The 21,368-nt window shown below is 44.6% G+C and overlaps 1 protein-coding gene and 1 pseudogene across 1 annotated transcript in view; both read right to left on the bottom strand.

The window, feature by feature from the left end:
* Nucleotides 1–21,368, bottom strand: part of MAP3K13 (mitogen-activated protein kinase kinase kinase 13) — a gene marked incomplete in the record, with an annotated part of 209,405 nt that overhangs the window by 139,374 nt on the left and 48,663 nt on the right.
* LOC102477826 (ribonucleoside-diphosphate reductase large subunit pseudogene) lies at nt 3,409–7,606 on the bottom strand (annotated as a pseudogene).

Raw genomic sequence — 21,368 nt, 5'->3', positions numbered from 1 at the left:
CATTTCAATAATTTGGTAGATAAGTTTTCAGATTCTGTCTTCTAACTCTCACATAGCGTTGGCCTTGTGTTACTGTCTTTGTCTTCCTCAAATGTTCAACATTCTTAAACTCAACACCTTCCCCTCGCCATGAGCTCTGTCTTTGATATTTTTAAGTCAGTGACTTTCAAAGAAATCATTTTACGGTTCATCACAATTAATGAAGGCTTTAAAATATACGAACTTGAACCCCCCGGGCAAGGTTCCTTAACTGGGTTGTGCCTCACTAGATGACTAGTGTAGCACAGCACCTGAACGTGGTAAGCAATGCCAGCTACGTTACTCAGTAATCTCACAACACACGACGCAACTTGCCTTTTGTAGTTCTAAACTGCATGTGCTTCCTCCCTGGTTCTTATTTTGGATTTCTTTTTTCCCTCCAGTGCTGGAGGGTACATGTGCTCACTAGAAAGAGAGAGGGTGAGAAAGCACCACCCTATTGTGGTCATGCCATAACCCCTTCTCCTCCCTCCTTCTACTCTGTGGGGTTCTAGGGCATGCACACATACATACCTGGCATGTTTTTCAAGCTTCTGGGTGTAGGATTCAAACTGGTCAGTCATGTGAGAGCCAGCTCCTTTAACCACTAGGTTATGTGGACACCTGCCATATCACAACTTTGAATCTCTTAAATTGTTAACTATTTCTATTCAAAGATCATAAAACCTATTTTTCCTATAATCTATCCTTCTGCCTTTAATAAAAATTTAAAAAAATTTAGAAAAAAGAGGTGTTTGCCTTAGGGCGCATGTGCCCGCTGGAAAGAGAGAGACAAAGACAGTGAGAGCGAAAGTGAGAAATTCTCCCTATGGGGATGGCCATACCACAATCCTTCCTGCTCCTGGAATCCTGGGCATGAGTTTCAAGCCTCCAGGCCTGGGACTTGAAGCACAGTAGGCTGCTGGGAAGTCCTGTGATGTAACCACTATGCCATCTACTGGCTCCCCTTTTGCTTTCATTTTAAAGTCAAAGTCAAACTGCCTCTGTCTGACTATCGACTGCTAGGTGGGCTGGAGAGTGAGAAAGCAAGCCCAACGGGACACGGTCACGCTGCTACCCTTTTTCCTTCATTTCTCCATCCCACCAGGATTTCGGACATCCATGCACATGTACGTAGCATGTTTCTCAAGTCACCTGGGCAAGGATTCGAACCACAGTCAGCTACATGGAGACCTGGTTCCCAGTACACAGCATTTAACCACTGCATGGTAGTGATGGGCTCACGGGCACTTTATATAAAGCAATTTACCATATGTCAATTTTACCTTAAGGAAGTCATTAAGAAAATGGTTCAAAACACATACATATACATGGCCAACATGATTTTATGTATTTCAAAATTACTGCATGACTCTTTTTGAATTTTTAAGGTAAAATGCAAGCACTACCGATAATGTTCAGTGTGAGGACCAGTAAGTAAAGCAAATGAGTTGTGTTCACATTCTTAACTGAAATTTGGGGGCAAGAATAGTTTCCCATGTATGGGACTACACAGCAAAACACTTGGTACCACCCCAATGCCTGCAGGAGTCCCAGTCTTGTTCATAGCTTAAAAACAGAAGCAAGTCCCCTCCATTTGTCTCCCTAGGCACTAAAGGACTAAGACAGCCCATTTCAGAGCTGCAAGGTAAGCCACGGTGCGGTGCTTTCTGCTGCCCTCTGTTGACATAGAGAAGTAAGAGCAGGTCCTTAGCAGATAAAGTGCTATGTCTCTAAGGGGAAAACAGAACTCCTTTGGAGAAAAATAGGTAAAGGACAAAAATGCTTCAACACTGAGGCTCAGCAAAAGCTCTGGAAACATGGGGTGAGGCTGAATAAAGGCCGGTGTCTGCTCTGCCTTGCCCAGACTACAGTCGGTTCTTGTGATTTGCTTGTCTTTGACAAAGTTGGCATGTTTGTAAAGGGACTAATGGCTTGTCCCTACACAAACATACCCCATCCTTATGCTGCAGTTTGATCTACCATCACTGGTGTGCACTGCCAGGCCTTGAATTAAGTCTTTCTTCTCTTTCTGATGGAATGATCATTTGGGATGGGGGTGGTTACAGTCTGCTACAATAGGGAGATAAGCTGGAACCAGACCTGGAAGGGAAAGGATGTGGAGAAACCAGAAACGAGAGGGAGGAATAATTCTTCCTACAAGGTAGTCCATATCAAATGTAAAATAAAAATATAAACTGCATTGTACTTTTCATTCCTTGTAAGTTATAGTGTACAAGAACAGCGGATAAATAACTAGAAGTGAGAGGACAGATGTTAACACTGAGTCAGTAAACACTGCCTTCTGTTTTTAAATGAGCCTCATGCACCTATCTATAAATAGGGTCACAAAAGGTGGATTCGTACTCTTGACCATTAACATTAATGAATGGAAGAGAAAAGCTAGAACCCCAAAATCTTGCAGGAAAAAAATCTGTTTCAAAGTTTATTCATTAATATAATTATATGTTACACCCAAGGAATAAACTTAAAACCAAGTAATGAAGGGGTATCGGAAAGGTCTTGGTTGTCCATTACATGTAATCATACTACTTCCAAATAGCAAAAGATAGTAATTGCTACTAGCCCCAAATTAATCAATCTACAATACAACTTACATTTTACTACTTCATAGATTCCAACAAGTCTCTTCAACTGGGTTGTAAATTAAAGCTTCACGTGTAACATTCACTACGTAAATAATAAGTAGATAGAGCACAGTACAGGGGCAGGGAAGGGAAGGGAGCTGGGTATAATGCTTTCTTAGACAGCCTAAAAAATAATTACGTAAGTTAAATATTCATGTTTGTATTGCATGCCATCTAGGTTCAAGATATACTGACATGCACTATTGGGTATGCACATAGGAATAAACTGATAAATCACAGATCCTGATTTCAGCTCATTTCACAAGAAACACAATAAATAGGAAAATAAAAGTTGTTACAGTGACTTAAAATCCTAACAGAAGGCCGAGTGATGGAGCTTGTCCCTCAATATTTAATCTTTCCTTTTAGAGAATCCTTGACCCTGGCAGCACTCCCACTCTTGATGTTTAGATGGGTATATGGCCCTGCTGCTAACTACTCTCTAGGTCCCTGGCTGTAGATGTGATCACATGACCAAGTTCCAGCCAATGGGCTGTGAGTGACAGTGATGTTTCCCACTCCCAGGGCTTGTCCTGGGCCCTTTCCCCATTCTCATGCTGAGTCGACTTCCACCACACACATGATGATCCTACCCAGGCAGTGGCAGGGCAACAAAGCAGAAGCTCCCTTGGGTTTTTAGAATTCTAGGGAGATAAAACTGTCTGCCTATCCTTCAATACCTGCCTAATTTAGGACTGCTACTGAAGACAGAAATAATAGTCTTTATTTTTTTTTAATTAAAATAACAAAACTTTATTGTCTCATATTCTGGAGACCAGAAGGCCAAAATCAACGTATTGAGAGAGTCATGCTTCTTCCAAGTTACATACTCGTTCAGAAGCACCAGAGGAGAGTGTTGCCATTCCAAGACTTGTGTTTATATCATCGGATCTTACCTCTATGTTCATATTACTACTTCTTCTTGATCTCTGGCAAGACAACTGTCATGGGATTTAGGGCCCACCGGGACAGTCAGGCTGATCTCCTCATCTCAAGATCCTTCATTTCATTCCTTGGCTTACTGAAGAGCCCTCGTAGGTGTCATACGGGCCATACTCTTTGGCCAGGTCACAGCTGGCTTCCAGAGCTCCATAATAAGTGGTTTCAAAGATTTGCTTATTCAGTAACAGGGCCTCTGGACTCTCAAAATGATATCTCATCAAGATAAAAGCATCGGCCAGACCAATTCCAATGGGGCGATAATGTTTATTTGATAAGCATGCCTCTGGAATAGGGTAGTAGCTTACATCAACAATTTTATTCAAGTTTCGGACAATGACTTTAGTGACTTGGGCCAGTTTCTTAAAGTCATATGTGTGCTCTGATGTGACATACACATTCAGGGCCATGGAAGCCAGGTTACAAACTGCAAGTTCTCTGCTGGTATACTCTACTATTTCTGTGCACAGGTTGCTACATTCGATCATTCCCAGGTTCTGCTGGTTGCTCTTCCTTTTTTTGATTACTGAATCTTTGAGGAGCAAGTAGGGGGTACCAATCTCAGTCTGAGACTCAACAATAGCATACCAAAGCTGCTGAGCTTCCCCAACTTTGCAAACATGACCCTGCTTCTCATACTTCTCATATAGCTCTCAAATTCTTCTCTCCAAACTGGATGACCAGGTCAGGACACTCATTTGGACACATCAAAGACCAGTCCTGATTAGTTTCCACTCGTTTCATGAAGAGATCTGGAATCCAAAGACCAAAGGAAAGATCCCTGGCACGCTGCTCTTCCTTTCCTGTGTTCCTTAAATTGAGAAGCTCAAAGATGTCTAAATACCGACGACTTCAGAAGATACCTTAATGGCTCCTGAGAACTACTGATTTCAGGGGAATAAGTGAAATGAAGATTTTCCACTGATAATTCAGCCTCCAGCCCACAAAGTCAAGTGTTTTTTCCTTCTCTCTTTCTCTGTTTCTTGGTTGTTTTTGTTGCTGTTGTTTCTCTCTCTCTGTTTCCTTTTCTGCATGCTCCTGGATGCTCAGATTGAACTTCAAGTGTGGGAAGAAACACACCATCAATCAGATGACTAGAAATCACCACAGGGCCACAAGGAATATGGTAAAGCAAGAAAATACCTCTTCTCCAAGGGAAAAGAATAAATCCTCTTCATCCACAGACAGTTCAATGAAAATCATGGAAGTGTCTGATAAAGAATTTAGAACATTCATAATGGCGAAGCTAACTGAGATGGAAGAGAAGAGACGATGAACTGCAGAAGAGAAAGGAGAAAGGAGCTTATGAGTTCCAGGAGGTGAGGAAATTCTTGCAAGATCTGAAAGAGGAATTACACACTTTACAAAAGAATCAAGTGGAACTGTTAGAGATGAAGGCTATAATACAGGAAGTCAAAATCTCCCATGAAAGTATTAAAAGCAGACTAGATCATACAGAAAATAGAATCTCAGATGTAGAAGAGAAAATTGCTGGCCTAGAAAAATCCACCATGAAGACTAAGAAAATTGCCCCCAAATTTGAGAACAATATACAAGAAATACTAGATACCATCAAACATCCAAACATCTGGATAATTGGCATCCCAGAAGGCAAAGAGATTTATAAAGGCATTGATAATCTATTCCATGAAATCCTGCAAGAAAATTTTCCAAACCTAGAGAGGAACTCAAAGATCCAGTCCCAAGAAATACAAAGGACCCCAAATAGAATCAACCCAAGAAGATCTTCTCCAAGACACTTTATAGCCAGACTGACCAAAACCACAGACAAAGACAAGATGCTAAAATTGGCAAGAGAGAAACGGCAAGTTACCTACAAAGGATATCCCATCAGGCTAACAGCTGACCTCTCATCGGAAACAATGCGAGCAAGGAAAGAATGGGAAAATATATTCAAAGTGTTAAGGGAAAGGCAATTTCAACCAAGAATACTGTACCCAGTAAGACTGCCCTTCATGTGGGAAGAAAAGACAAGAACATTCTCAGATAAACAAAACCTGAAGGAATTTATCAGCACCAGACCAGATGTCCAAGAAGTTCTCAAGGGAGTGCTATGTCAGGAAAATTAAATGCAGACACACAGAAATAAAAGTTCAAAAACTAAGAAAATGGCCAAATTAAGCATAGGGACAAGTCTGGAGTTGAATATTATATCTCAGAATTCAATCAGGAAGATCGAACCACAACAGAAGATAGATTAAGTACATGAAATTGAACTGGTGAAATAGCATTCTGTGACTTTTGACTAAAATATTGCTGCTTTTCTTCTAAAAAAAAAAAAAAAAAGTCTAAATACCAAGGCTCTAGGTAAATAGTGAATGCCCCAGGACACTGTTCCCACCTTTATCAAGCTGTACTGTTACATACTCTCAGCATCGGTACAAGGCCATCGGCATTGCCATTAGTCCCAGCAACATAGCTGCCACTAGCTCAAATACAACTCACAGCAACACCAACTTCCCCAGCAGATTTAGAAATCAATGCACATTGCTTGAGAGTGTCATAAATGCCTTTGGTGCTGTCGTCTTTCATGCTCAGAAGTAAACAGCTAGAAAGTTGTGAGCCATTGGTGCCAGCATTGAGAGTGAGAGGCATGAGTGAACCACTTCTCAGAGAGGTTGTATATTTCAATTGCAGCATCAATGTCTTCTTTGTGAACCTCAGATACCCTCATCAACATGTGTTGCGGTCTACAGCCACTTTCCCACTGATCTTTAACAAATGGGGCTGTCCAAAGTAATTGTAAGAAAAATCTCGATCATGGATGATGGAAGAACTCAGGCGAACTTCATTGGTCAAAACAATGTCCAGTGTTGACCCGGCCACCACGGGAGTGTTGCCATTGTGTGGATGTATGTATTTGTAAAGGTCTTCCATCACACAGAAGCAACAAAGTCCACACTGAGCACATAACAGAGCTTCTGGATTCAGGATGTCATCTTGTCGAACCGAACTTGCTCCTGGGGGCCATCTCGCTTGGCCACATGCATGGTGGCTACTGGCCGAGGCGTGGAGGGACTCAGACCCGGCTGCAGCTGCGGGGCGCCGGTGGGATGGAGACTGATGCGAGCTGCACGGAGGGCTGCTAGGGGTGGCGAGCGGAGCTGGGGCCGGTTCTTCACCAGGGCGGAGGTGAGACATCCAAAACCCCTTCCAGAGCCCGGCACGCAGAAGTGGGGCAACGATGCTACCCCGCCTGGGTTCGGACAGGCAGAATCAGAGGAAAGTTGGCTCAGTCCGTAGCCGCCGTGCTGGGTTTGGGCAAAGCCCTGGAGGGTGCCCACAGCCTGAGGGTGCAAGCGTGCCCGGAGGTGAGGCTGTTTAGTCTTTGTTTTCTGAGTCACTAGTTTTTTGAGACTCTCTTACTGTTAGTCGGTCTGTATCCCAAACAACATATCCCGCTCTAGGTGGTGCATGGCTGTTTCCTAAGTGATAAATAAGCAAGCAATGATTGTCTGAGATATTCTGAGAAGACGCAGAGAATCTAGGAACTGGCAGAAGCCTAAGAATGCAAGTCTACTCTGTTCTCTTCTTCAACACATAAGGAGCTAAGGCTCAGAGGTCCCTGGTCTTTCAGAGCCAGGAACTGATCCCAGGCAGAGGAGCGTTCCTCGCATTACTTCCTCCTGTGTATCGGGGTACAGTGACCACTAGTGCGGCCTCAGCTCTCCGCGGCACACTCAGTACTACCGGGACACAGCGTCCTGTCCTCAGTCCAAAGAAAAGACAACCAGGAACCTGAAAATGACACATTTTGTCTCAGAGGTATCTGCAATCCCAGAAGAGAAAATGCTAGCTTGACTATATGGTCCTACTAAGACAAGGATGAACAGACAAGAAACATACACCCAAGCAATTATAATCAGAGATCCAACAACAGATCAGCCTAAAAGGTCATAGAATTATTTTTCCAAAGTACGACATATAAAAGCAGATGGCTTCCCAATTACAGAAGTGCTCTGGAAATACAGAAAATGTGATTCAAGAATACTTGAATCAATTCTTAAGTGCTCTTCTGAAACCTAATTAAACACACCAGAGCTTGGGAGACGATGTATTTTTATATATATTTAAAAAAATCTCTTTTTCGAGAGAGATTTTTGCTATAGGGCACATGCACATGCCAGAGAGACAGAAAGTGAGAAATAATCCCCATGGGGGAGATGGCCGCACCACAATCCTTTCTCCCCCATTCTCCTCTCAGGATTTTGGGCACCCACACACATGAGCCTGGCTTGAGTTTTAAGCCGCCAGGTCTGGAATTCAAACTGTAGTTGACTACGTGAAAGTCTAGCAATGTAACCATTATGCCATCTGCTGATCTCAGGAATATATTTTTAATTATCACAAAATCATTTTCTTATCCTTGGCTTGGAAAATTTTGATCTTTTCAAAACGACCCCCAAAAGTTTCAGCCTGGCACTCTCACCTGTGGAGGCTAACCAACAGTGATACCATTGTTCACCAGAAGCCTCCATCCCAGCCACACCATTGCTGAGGAGGAAGGATTAATGGATGCGTCACTGTGTGCACACAGCCCTGCTACGAGCATGTGAGGGTGAAGAAAAGGCAGTTTCAGGGAAACGTGAAAGGAGAGAATGAGAGGGACGGTCACTACAAAGCAGTTAACATCATCTTCTCTCTTCCTCCCTCTCTCCCATCCTTCCTTTTAAAAATAAGTTCATTTATCTCTTTCATGAGGAAGAGAGGAGTTAGAGAGAGACCGGCACCCCAACTGGGTCCCCACACTGCAATCTACCCCCAGACTCAGCCGGCCCAGATCACAGGCACACGTCTGTGCCCCTGACGTGATCAGGCAGGTCTTGGGATCTTGGGATGTGAACCTGGAACCTTCCCCATGCTGTCCAACTGCTCTACTGCTGCACCACCACCTGGCCCTCACTCCTTTATTCATTCAGTAAAAACTCGCTGGCATTGAGCTGAGACAAATACATACTACCTGCCCCAAAGCAGTTTTCAGTCTGGAACCGGAAACTTCCATTACTTCCTACAACTTCACATACAGAATGTGGGCCGGGATGGAACTGAAGGTGAAAGAATTCTTTACCCCAAATCATTTTCTATTTGGAGTAGGAAAACCACTCCAGGCCATCTTCACTGTTGAATTCTCTTCTAGACAAGCTAGAGAAGGGTGGAAAGGAAGCCATTGCTCACACTGCCGTATTTTTCTCACAGTCTCTGGTTGCTCTTGGTTCAGAACAATCTGGTCTCTTTACCATCAGAATCCGAGCTTTCAACTGGCCTGAGTAGCAAGTGTCCTTTACCACCCCTTCAAAACTCAGCAGGTGCCGTGACGGTTAAGGAGCTGACTCCTGGCTGACCACGGCTCGAGTCCCAGACCTGGCGGCCTGAAAATCATGCTGTGTGCATGTGCATGCGTGCCCCAAGCCTCAGGAGAAGGATGGAGCAAAGGGCTGTGCCGTGGCTATTCCCGCTCGCTGTCTCTCTTGCCAGCACACATGCCCTGTGACAAAAACCTAAAAACAAAACAACCAAACCATAATCACCTAGACCTATCTTACAACCACCACCCCCGGCCCATGGAACATGCTACCTTAAAACATAAAAATGTGTTTTCCCTAGGGGAGACTGTGTTGAAGATTTCTGCTTAGTTAGGCTATGAAATAGTTATAAATTTCATGCCAAATTCATATTTCTGGAGAGGCCATCATCACAAGCTCTTCATATTTAGGGCAAGTTTCTCGATGCCGTCCCCAGTATAAGCCTGGTGACATTCTCAACTGAATACAAGAGTGCTCTCTGCTGCTGCCACCTACTGCAAACTTGAAAAATGTCTGAAAATGTGAAAGAAAACAATGCAATACACTATTAATGAAAAATAACCTGTAAGTCAGACAAGCAGACCAAAATGAAATACATTACTCTTAATTAAACTATTAATTATTCTAGCATCCTGAACGATCAATAAGACAATGTTATATGAAGAAATTGAGTATATAAACTATACAAAACAGTAAAAAAAAAATGGTTTTGCCAAGCTTCAGCTTTATACATGCACACACCCACACAAACTACAGGTTATATACATACACACACACACACACACACACAAATAATCTCTAGGCTATCTCTACGCTACCTTACATATAAAAACAAATATGTCCTCCTTTTTGTTGAGAAAAATCAGATTCCAAACTATTAGAAAATGAGTACAGGGAACCAGCAGTTAGCGTAATGGCTATGTCGCTGGACTCCCACGTAGTCGACCACGGTTCGCGTCCCAGACCCGGTGGCTTAAAACTCACACCGGGCACATGTGCGTGCGTTCCCAAGATCCCAAGAGGAGAATGGAGGAGAAGGGACTGCGGCGTGACCATTCCCCCTGGGGGGTGATTTCTTGCTTTCTGTCTCTCTGTCTCTGTCTGTCTGGCGAGCGCACGTGCCCTGTAGCAAAAATCTCTCCCCACCCCCCAAAAAAATGAAGAAAAAAAAAGAAAATGAGTACAAAATACTTTTATTAATTTGGACAACAGTGAATTCAAAAATGATCAAGTTTAATAAACATACTAATAAGTTGGGGAGAGAAGAGTAAAGGTCCATATGAATAGGCAACTCTCACACAAAAATGATGTGATGACTAATAAGAAAAATGTTCAACTGCAGTATCAAAGAAATGCAAATTGGGCCAGCGGGTAGCGTGGCAGCTAAGGGGCTAGGTCCCACATGACCAACTGCTCGGTTCAAGCCCTGGAGTGCAGCTTGAAAATCACGCCTGGTGCATGTGCATCCATGTCCAAAATCCTGAGAGGAGAATGACGGAGAAGGTACTGTGGTGTGGTCATTCTCCCTGGGGATGCTTTTTCTCAGTTTCTCTGTTTCTCTGTCTCTCTCAAACACAGGTACCCTCTAGCAAATTAAAAAGAAACACAAAGCAAAATTGTAGGAGAGGTTAGGGAAATGTTGGTCAAAGTATATAAAATTTCAGTTAGGGGGACCAGCAGTTAGCATAATAATGGCTATGTTGCTGAACTCCCAGGTAGCCGACCACAGTTCAAGTCCCAGACATGGTGGCTTAAACTCACGCCAGGCATATGTGCATGTGTGCCCAAGATCCCAAGGAGAATGGAGAGGGGATTACGGCATGGCCATCCCCCCCTGCTCGCTTTCTATCTCTGTCTCTGTCTTTCTGGTGAGCGCACGTGCCCTATAGCAAAAACCTCTCCACCTCCCCAAAAAAATCAGTTAGAAAGAGTAAATTCAGGAGAACTATTCACAATGTGGTGGCTACAGGTAACAATGTATTGTACACCTGAACATTACTGAGAGTAGATTTTAAGTATTCTCAACACTAACAAGCATGTGAGGTAAAACAAAAACTAAACTTGTTAAATTTTTTCCCCTGCTAATTTTAAGGAAGAGGGCCTGAAAATTACCCTGTATATATTATATCATAGTAGGAAACGTGTCTTCACTAGAATGAGGGAAGAAGTGACGAGGATAAGCTTTGAGGAGGTGAGAAGGTTTGGGACAAAAACGTTAGACCAGAAGAAGGTGTACATATAAAAATGCACGCGTACATGTGCATGTATGTGAAGACAAGAGAGAAACGTGGGTATCAATAAGAGATTATGAGATCAGTAGAAAGACGTTGAAAAACCGTATTTTCAACATCATTATGGTATAGAAGGCACAGTCACCTCATGACAGGGAAGGGTAGAAGACCTGGTTCATTAGGGGACAGGAGTGGTCTGGACAGCCGCCATGGGACATGCAATAGCTAGGAAGGGAAGGCCACCCGTCTGCAGTGGGCCTAACTGGGGATGCAAAGCAGCCATGGAAGAAGAAACATGATCGGGAGTACTCTGTGCGGGGCCCAGTCAGGAGAGCAGAGGTCAAAGGCTGTCAAGGAATGGAGGAAGCAAGGCTAGAGGAAATGATTACGGAATGACGTCTCCATGCTGGGTGGTCATAAATGGAAAAGGGTCAGGAACGCATTTAGTCGGTCACTGCGGTAGGGCACGCAGTAGGGCCGTGTGATACGTGTTTATGAAGAAAACGCGAGGAGGGACTGTAAGGAGAGGACAAGACAAAGAACACCAATGAGCGCCAACTGTCAGAGCTGCTTGTGGAACAGACATGTCAGTCTTCAGTCCTGTTTGCTGTGCTTTGCCATGGCCTGCACGTATGTTCAAGTCTTTCCTCAAAATTTCCTTCCAGGGACCAGCAGTTAGCGTAATGGCTATGTTGCTGGACTCTCATGTAGTTGACCACGGTTCAAGTTCCAGACCCAGTGACTTAAATTCACGCTGGGCACGTGTGCGTGCGTGCCCAAGATCCTGAGAGGAGAATGGAGGAGAAGGGATTGCGGTGTGGCCATCCTCCCTGGGAGGTGATTTCTTGCTTTCTGGCTCTCTGTCTCTCTCTCTGTCTGGTGAGCACATGCGCCCTATAGCTAAAACCTCTCAAAAAAATTTTTTTTTCCTTCTGACCTATCTACTCACTCTCCTGTTCTTTACCACCAAACTTGCTGAAGAAAACACTATACTCCAGGGCTGGCCAATCCTAGCACAGTGCAGCTCCCCTCCCCTGGCAGGCATGGCTGGCAGACAGCGGCACTATTCTGACAGACACCAGAAACACACACGAAGCTAAGTAACACTTACCAGAGGGCCCTGTATATGGGAAACATGAGTTCATTAGTGATGCTAAATGAATAAATAAACGTATGTCACACATCAAGGCAGACTTCGATCTATTACCTACTTTTTACACCACACCTTTGACTTGCGGAAACCGGCCCCTCTACACTACTGGCAACAGTACGACAGGCTCCTCACACGCAGGAGGGCGTAGGTCAGTAGCTGCATGCCAGCTCTTACCAGCTACAGCACTTTCTGGTTTGAAAGTGTGTTTTGGGATTAGATATATCCCCCATGGGGTGTGTGCACGTGCTAAAAAGAGGCAGAGACAGAGAGGAAAAATGAGAAATCACCCCCAGGGGATGATGGACACACTGCAATCCCTTTTCCTCTTGGGATTTTGGGCATGCACATACATGTGCCTGGCGTGATTTTCAAGCCACCGGATCTGGAACTTGAACCACAGTCAACCACGTGGGAGTCCAGTGCTTTAACAACCACGCCACTTGCTGGCCCAGGATTAGGTATATGTTTTACCTCTGACTTTTTATTACCCCATTTCTGTTCGTTTAAAAATACCCTGCTGTTGTTGGGAATGGCAGATGGTGTAGCAGTTACATCACTGGACTCCCATATGGCTGACTGCAGTTCAAGTCCTAGACCAGGTGGCTTCTAACTTACATTGGGTAAGTGTGCAAGCGTGCCCGAGATTCTCGGAGAATGAAGAAGGGACTGTGGCATGGCCATTGCCCCTGGGGGGGTATTCTCACCTTCCCTCTCACTGTCCCTGTCTCTCTCTGGCAAGCACACATGCCCTGAAGCAAAAACCTCTCAAAACAAAAACACCCACTGCTGGAGCCGGCAGGTGGCATGGTGGTTACAGCACTGGGCGCCACATGGTCGATCACAGTTTGAGTGCCAGACGTGGTGGCTTGAAAGTCATGCTGGGTACATGTGTGTGTGCCCAAGATCCCAAGAAGAGGATGGAGGAGAAGGGACTGCAGTATGGCCATCCCCCCGGGGGATGATTTCTTGCTCTGTGTCTCTCTGTCTCTCTTTGTCTCTCTGGCAAGCACACACACCCTATAGAGAAAACAAAAACAAACTAAACAAACAAAACCAAAACAACCAACCAACCAAAAGAAACGAACCAATCTCACAGGACCAGCAGATGGCATAATGGCTATGTTGTTGACAATGGTTCTAGTCACGAACCTGGTGGCTTAACACTCACGCCAGGCACATGTGTGTGCATGCCCAAAATCCCCAAGAAGAGATTAGAAGAAAAGGAATTGAGGTGTGACCATCCCCGCTGGGGGGTGATTTCTCGCTTTCTGTCTCTGTCTCTCTTTATTGCTCCAGGAAGTACACATGCCATATACCAAAATGATCTCTTTAAAAAAATAATTAAAAAGCTCGGGAACCAGCAGTTAGCGTAATGGCTATGTTGCTGGACTCCCACGTAGTCGACCGCAGTTCGTGTCCCGGACCCGGTGGCTTAAAACACGCCGGGCGCGTGTGCGTGCGTGCCCAAGATCCCGAGAGGAGAATGGAGGAGAGGGGATTGTGGCGTGACCATCCTCCCTGGGGGGTGATTTCTCGCTTTCTGTCTCTATGTCTCTCTGTCTGTCTGGCGAGCGCACGCGCCCTACAGTGAAAAATCTCTCAAAAAAAAAAAATTAAAAAGCTCTAAAAAATAAATAAACCCTACTGGGAGGATTTTTGAAGAACACAGGAGCAAAAATTTAAACAATAAACTATACTATCTTTTTAAAGTACATTTTCTGTGTGGAAACCATCTTTGGTAAGGCATTAATTTCACTCTGTAGGTAGGATTTGCATGCTCTCCAATCCATTATGGCAAACATATTCTTAGGTTGGCCTCTGTGGTACTCACACCTTTGTGTGGCCTCCTCCTCTCCCGGGTGAGGAGGACTTGCTTCTAATCAACAGGACACAATGAAAGTGCTGGGATGGACATGGCTGCAGGGACAGTTATGTGACTGTGCTATGTGAAAGGCCGCACCTGTCTGGAGTCTCTGTCCCCTGCTAGCCGGGAGGAAACATGCTGCAGACCCAGATGGCATGGAAGCATGGTCCTCTGAGAGCTGAGGGCACACTCAAGACAGCACGGTGAAATGAACAAACAGAACGTCTGATACTCCCAGTTCCACAGCTCCAAGAAACTGAATGCTGTCAACAACCACACGAGGTCCCCAGCTGGGCCAATGCCTGGACTGAAGCTACGAGGTAACTGAGTAGAGGACACAGGGAGGCCCTGCGCAGAACTAAGGCCGTAAATGTGTGTTGCTTTAAACCACTACGTTTATAATACTGCTATTCAGCAACAGAAAATTAATATACCCACGGAACTCCACACTATCCCAACTGGAGACATCTAGCTCTACAGTTATAAAAACATCTAAACCCCTTGAAGGATACTTAATGAAGATTAAAACGGCATATTCAAATACTCTTTTCAAAAAATGAGTTAATTTAATGTATTCATTTATTTATTTTAATTTGACCAGAGAGAGAGAGAGAGAGAGAGGAAAAGTTAGAAAGCAAGCCACCAGGTCTGGGACTTGAACCATAGTTGGTCATGTGAGAGTGCCCAGCACCTTAACCACCATGCCACTTGCTGGCCTCACAAATACCCCTCCTTTTTTTTTTTTAGTCTAAATATCAGTAACGGGGAGCAAACACCTTGCCTGAGACTCAAATAAGTACAATTCATAAACCTCAAATCAGTAACCATGTGCTTCATGCTACCTTAGATAGGAAGGGAAATTATGCAAGCCATTCACTGTTTCTTTTTCCCTTTCTCTCTCTCTCTCTCTTTTTTTTTCCCTAAGAGAGGGGGATTTTTGATACAGGGCACATGTGCTCGCCAGAGAGACTGAGAGAGAAATCACTCCCTGGTGTGGATGGCCATGCCACAACCCCTTTTCCTTCATTCTCCCTGGGATTTTGAGCACACACACACGCCAGGCATGAGTTTTAAGTCACCAGGTAACCTGTGGGGTTGAAAACTGCCGTCAACTACATGGCAGTCCAGCGACATAACCATTACGCCATCGGCTGGTCTTTTATTTTTTTTTTTTTTTTTTTTCTTTTTTTTGGAGAGGTTTTTGCTATAGGGTGCTTGTGCTCGCCAGACAGACAGACAGACAGAGAGATACAAAGCGAGAAATCACCTCCCCCAGGGGGGATGGCCATGCCGCAATCCCTTCTCCTTCATTCTCCTCTCGGGATCTTGGGCACTCACGCACACGCGCCCGGCGTGAGTTTAAGCCACCGGGTCCGGGACACGAACCGCAGTCGGCTACATGGGAGTCCAGCGACATAGCCATTACGCTAACTGCTGGTCCCACCCCACTGATTGTTTCTTGAAAGTCCTATCTTTGTCATTTTGGAATTTCTTTACACAAAGTTTTCATTTCTCAGTGTGCTTCTAAAATAGCAAAAGCTTATGTGTGAGACACAGAGCAGGTTACAGGCTGCACTGAAAACTGCACACAGTGGTTACATATTGCAGCATAACCGACTGTCCCGAAACTTAATAGCTTAAAACCACAACATCCATAAAGGAGTCTCCAAAAAGTTCATGAGAAAGGCATATTATGAAAAAAATACACATAGATTTTGAATTTTTTGGCACCAAAATAAACTTATCTTTTTTTTTTTTTTTTTTTTTTAATAAACATGGTCTCTGGGACCAGGAGTTAGTGTAATGGCTATGTCTCTGGACTCCCATGTAGTCGACCGCAGTTCGTGTCCCAGACCCGGTGGCTTAAAACTCACGCCGGGTGCATGTGCGTGCGTGCCCAAGATCCCGAGAGGAGAATGGAGAAGGCATTGCGTTGTGGCCATCCCCCCTGGGGGATGATTTCTCGCTGTCTCTCTGTCTCACTCTGTCTGGCAAGCACACGCGCCCTGGTAGCAAAAACCTCTGGAAAAAAAAGAAACAGGGTCTCACTATGTTACGCAGGCTGGCCTTGAACTTCCAAACTTACAATCCTCTTACCTCAGCCTGCCAAGTAGCAGGCACGCACTTCCATGCCCAGTTACACTCATACTTCAATTCCATTTTTCTGAGAACGTTGTGAAGTCCCCTCTTATGATCTCATATAGTTTCTTTTTTCTTTTTTTTTTTTTTTACATTTTTTTCTTTCTTTCTTTACATTCATTCACTGTACATCATTATAGCATACAAAATGAGATTTTTCCATTGAGAATACACTGTATATTGGCTCAATCAAGCACATCAACATATGTGTTATTGTCAACAAATCATTTTCCATTTCTTGTTTTCTGTATATTTTGCCTTTTTTCCATCCTTGATTCCCTATCTCACCCTCTGCCATCTCCCTGATCTCATACAGTTTCTGAGGGTGGCATGGCCGAGAGCAATCTGGCTCTCACTTAGGACTCGTGAAGTTGCAGATAAGCTGTTGCCTAGGGATGCAGTCATCGGAAGGCTCGACTGGGGATTAGAGAGCTACTTCCAAAACTGTTCACTCATTTCACGGTTTGCAAGAGACCTCGTTCCTCTCTGGCTATTTGCAGGAGGTTCCTCGTCACATGGGCCTTTGTGCATGGTCATCTGAGTGTCCTCCTGACGAGGCAGCTGGCTTCCCCCAGAGCACATTTTCAACAGCAAGCACAAACCTACAGTGCTTTTATGGCCTAGTTCAAGGACTGGCAGACTTTTTCTTAAAGTGCCTGTAATAAATTTCAGCCTTGCTTGCCATACCATCTCTCTCGCAACTACTCACCTCAGTTATTATAGTACAAAAACAGCCATTTATAATATAGGAAAAAAATAGGCGTGTATGTTCCAATAAAACTATTTATAAAATAGTCAGCCTGTGGACTGTAGTTACAACCCCGATTGGTCTCCAAAGCTGCACACCCTCACTTCCTCTTCAATCTGTCCGTTAGAAGCAAGTCATTAGGACCAGCCCATACTCAAGAGGAGAGGAATTAGGCTCTACTTCTTAAAGGGAGGAATAAAGGAATTTTTAGACACATCTTAAAACCACTACTGTTGGCTTACCACAGTAAGAAGAACGTGGATTAAACGCCTTGCTTTCCTAGGAATGCTAACGGATCACGAACTGGGTGGCTTGAAACAACACGTTCTTTTCTAAGTTCTGCTGGCTAGAAGTCTAAACTCGAGGTACCAGCAAGCCCATGCTGCCTCAGGAGGCTCAAGGGAAGTATCCTTTCTTGCCTCTTCCAGCTGCTGGTGGCTGCTGGAATTTTGACACCCTTGGCCGGCTGCTTACTCCAAGTCTATCTGTCATCACTTAGCCCTGCCTCACGCTCTTGTGTCCTTCCCTCTTCACTTTTTAGGAGACGGGCTCTCAACTGCATCACGATCCTCCCGCATCAGCCTCCCGAGTAGCTGGGACCATAGGCATGTGCCACTATGCCCCACTTTTTCAAGAAAGGGCCTCGCTGTGTTGCCCAGGGAAGCCTCGAGCTCACAACCTTCAGGTCTGTCTCCGGAGCTGCTGGAATTACAACTGCCTGCCGCTGGGCTGTCTTTATGTTGGACCAGGAATCAAACCAAGCCTCCCATCTCATCCTAGCCTGTGGCACACGGTGCCTTAACAGTGGCTACCGTGGTCGGGCACACTCCTCTTCTTATAAAGATGCCGGTTTGGGATTTAGGGTCCACCCTTTCCAATATGACCTCATATTAAATTAGTTAATCACATTTACAAAAACCCTATTTCAAAGTAAGTTACATTCATGCCTTCTGATGCACGTAATTTGGGGGAGACACCAGGGTATGTTACGGTAGGCTGAATAGTGTCTCAAAATCACACTTATCCAGAACTTCAGGATGGGATCTAATTCGGGAATGGGGTCTTTGTAGGTAAAACTGACTTCATGTGAAGTATACTGACCGGGCGGTACCTAAGTTCAATAACTGGCGTCCTTCTACGAGTATGAGAGGACACACTTCAACCCTGAAATAAGTCAGAGAAACTCCTCGCAGCCCTCAGGATAAACCCCTCACCTTGGCACATGAAGCCACTCCTGATGTGACCCTCAACTTCTCGGTCCTCATTTCCGCCCCTTCCCGTAGGACTCATTCTAGGCTCAGGTCAGACTGACCTCTCCTGCTCCTCACCCGAGGTATGTGAGCTTGCTGGTGCTTCTCCATCACCCTGCTTCCTTGAATTTGGGAAGGGGGGGAGTACCCTGTAATTTACATCAGCTTTTGACCTGCACTAAAGATGTCATCTAATGTGAACTACACATTTAATTTTAGACCTGTATTTTAAACTTACAAAAAAAATCTTTGATTGACGGAGAATCTACATACACAGAATGCACAAGGTCAAGTGTTCAGTGCAATAAGTGTTGACAATTCTATGCATCCATAGAAAAACCACCCTAAAAAGATCTAGAACATTTCTATCATATCTGGAAAGGATCCCAGTACACTTTTCCAGTCAAGAAAACACTTTTGCTCACCCTAAATGCTTTAGCAAACAAAAATATTAAAGGCCACAAAACACTGGTAATTTCCCCGTGATTATTAGTATGCTTTGCAGTTTCAGCCTACATGATCTCTGTTACGGTCCCACGTGACTGTGTAAAGCGAGGGACGTCGTATGCTGTTATCCGAGGCTCGTTGGCCATCCTGGCTGCTGTGACAGTGACTGGGTCTTGTGACTTTCTACCTTCTTTCCTTTATGAGTTTGTTTTCTAGTGATTCTCGTTATTTTAAGGAATTTAAGTGAGAAAGGTTTGTAGTTTCCTAGATTCTTGGGAGCTACTGCATCCTACCTTTCCTCCATATTATTAAATTCTAAAAGCTGAAAAGACAACGGGAACACAGTGTAGAGGGGGATCCAGAAGTTCTTAAATCTTCTATTCTGACTATAATAAAGGATCAGGTTGCTAGAAAAGAGATCAAGTTTTGGGGCCAGCAGTTAGCATAATGGCTATGTCGCTGAACTCCCATGTAGTCGACTGTGTTTTGAGTCCCGGACCCGGTGGTTTACACTCACGTCAGACGTGTGTGCATGCCCAAGATCCCAAGAGGAGAATGGAGGAGAAGGGATTGCAGTGTGGCCATTCCCCTGGGGGGTGATTTCTTGCTTTTTGTCTCTCTGTCTCTCTCTGTCTTTCTGACGAGCGCACGCGCCCTATAGCAAAAACCTCTTCAGAAAAAAAAAAAAAGAAGAAAAAAAAAAGGTCAAGTTTCTCAGCTTCCACGTCCAGGTTAATAAATATTAGTTATGTGATTATCTTTCCATTTGACCTCCCAGAACGCTTTCTCTAGTATTTCTCACCTTCTAACTATTTATCCTAAGGCAGGCTAAAAACTGGCTTTCAAGCTCCGATGTGAAACCCCTTCTATATAATCTGCTATCACCCACCCCTACTGCTCACCGGCTCCTCCTGCCCTCCTCTGATGAGGACCATAGCGCACTGTGAGGCCGCCTGCATGGAGAGGTGGGAAGAGGGGTCTGTGCTTCCCGGCTGCTCCACGGCCGCCTCTGATGTCCACGGCACGCCCCGTGTAAATCGCTGCTGCTAAGTTTGTATTGCAGGTGCATTTTGAAAGACATTTCACCAGGATTCATCACATCATTTTTCTATGGAAACCACTGGTATACATCCTACAGTTTGGCAGTCAAGATGTAGTCTTTAAATTAGAGCAGTTCTCAACATAGTATATTTTATTATCTGGTTATAATCACATTTATTGTTATGTTAAAGGCAGCATATTATTACCCCATTTTCCAGACTAAAGAAGCTGAGACAAGGACATGTGAAATTGAACTATGTGGGCCTAAAAAGGCCGCTGTACTCCCACTTTCCTCTGGAAAAGCTGAAACCGAACACGTGAGGCTGTTTTCCTGAGCTGGTTGCCAGGTCACGGCCCATCACACTAGACACCGGCAATCACGGAAAGCCTGCCTTTCGGGCTGCCTGTGCAGCCTACTGTCCGCCCTGCAGCCCGGTGGTTGCCCGCCTCATGCCTTCTCTTTCACTTTGTACGTCCTTTTCCCTTTCAGGAACTTAAATACGAGCCAGCCACAAGGCTAACTGAAGATGTCTGGAAGTCTGGGGACAACTGCCAGATTTAAATTGTATTAAGATGTGCTCAATTAAAACTCGACTGTGTTGGGACCAGCAGTTAGCGTAATGGCTATGTCACTGGACTCCCACATAGTCAACCATGGTTCGAGTCCCGGACCCAGTGGCTTAAACTCACGCCGGGTGCGTGTGCGTGCGTGCTCAAGATCCCAGGAGGAGAATGGAGAAGAAGCGATTGCAGCATGGCCATCCCCCCTGGGGGGGTGATTTCTCGCTTTCTCTCTCTCTCTGTTTCTCTCTGTCTGTCTGGTGAGCGCATGTGCCCTATAGCAAAAAGAATAAATAAATAAATAAAGACTGTACTATATTAAATTGGCTGGTTTATTTTTTCTTTCAACAGACAGATGGTAAAATGAGACAGTACAAGACAGAGCATAGAGGTAAAAGGCTGGTGTGTGTGTTTATACACATGTAATAAATTTTTTTTTTGGAGAGGTTTTTGCTATAGGGCGCGTGCGCTTGCCAGAAAGACAGAGAGAGACATAGAGACAGAAAGCGAGAAATCACCCCCGGGGGGAATGGCCACACCGCAATCCTTTCTCCTCCATTCTACTCTTGGGATCTTGGGCACGCACACACACTCACACGTGCCCGGCGTGAGTTTAAACCACCGGGTCAGGGACTCGAACCACGGTTGGACATAACCATTACGCTAACTGCTGGTCCCAACATATAATAATTTTTAAAAGTAAGGCAGAGGGCAATAGTTTTTTTTAAAGAATATATTTTTCTACAGAAAGGCAAATCAATGGCAGATCTAAAATTAAGAATCTTACCTTCTAGTCATGTGGCTCTAGGATTCTACTCTAGGGCTCTAGAAAGCCCTCCTCAGAGGACAGAGATGACATTATCATATTCAGGGGACACTCGTATTTATTACAGTAGGTCCATTTAAAAACTATAACCCAGAGATAGCACAGGAACACTTCCTGAAACCTTCTTCTTACGTCCCTTTGGTGCTATATGCCATTTTACCTCTTCATAGGAGCTCTTT

This window comes from Tupaia chinensis, unplaced genomic scaffold (genome assembly GCF_000334495.1).
Source record: "Tupaia chinensis unplaced genomic scaffold, TupChi_1.0 Scaffold000708_1, whole genome shotgun sequence".
In the NCBI taxonomy this organism is placed as follows: domain Eukaryota; kingdom Metazoa; phylum Chordata; class Mammalia; order Scandentia; family Tupaiidae; genus Tupaia; species Tupaia belangeri.
The sequence above is the reverse complement of the archived record's forward strand: the minus strand, read 5'-3'. Positions and strand labels throughout refer to the sequence as shown.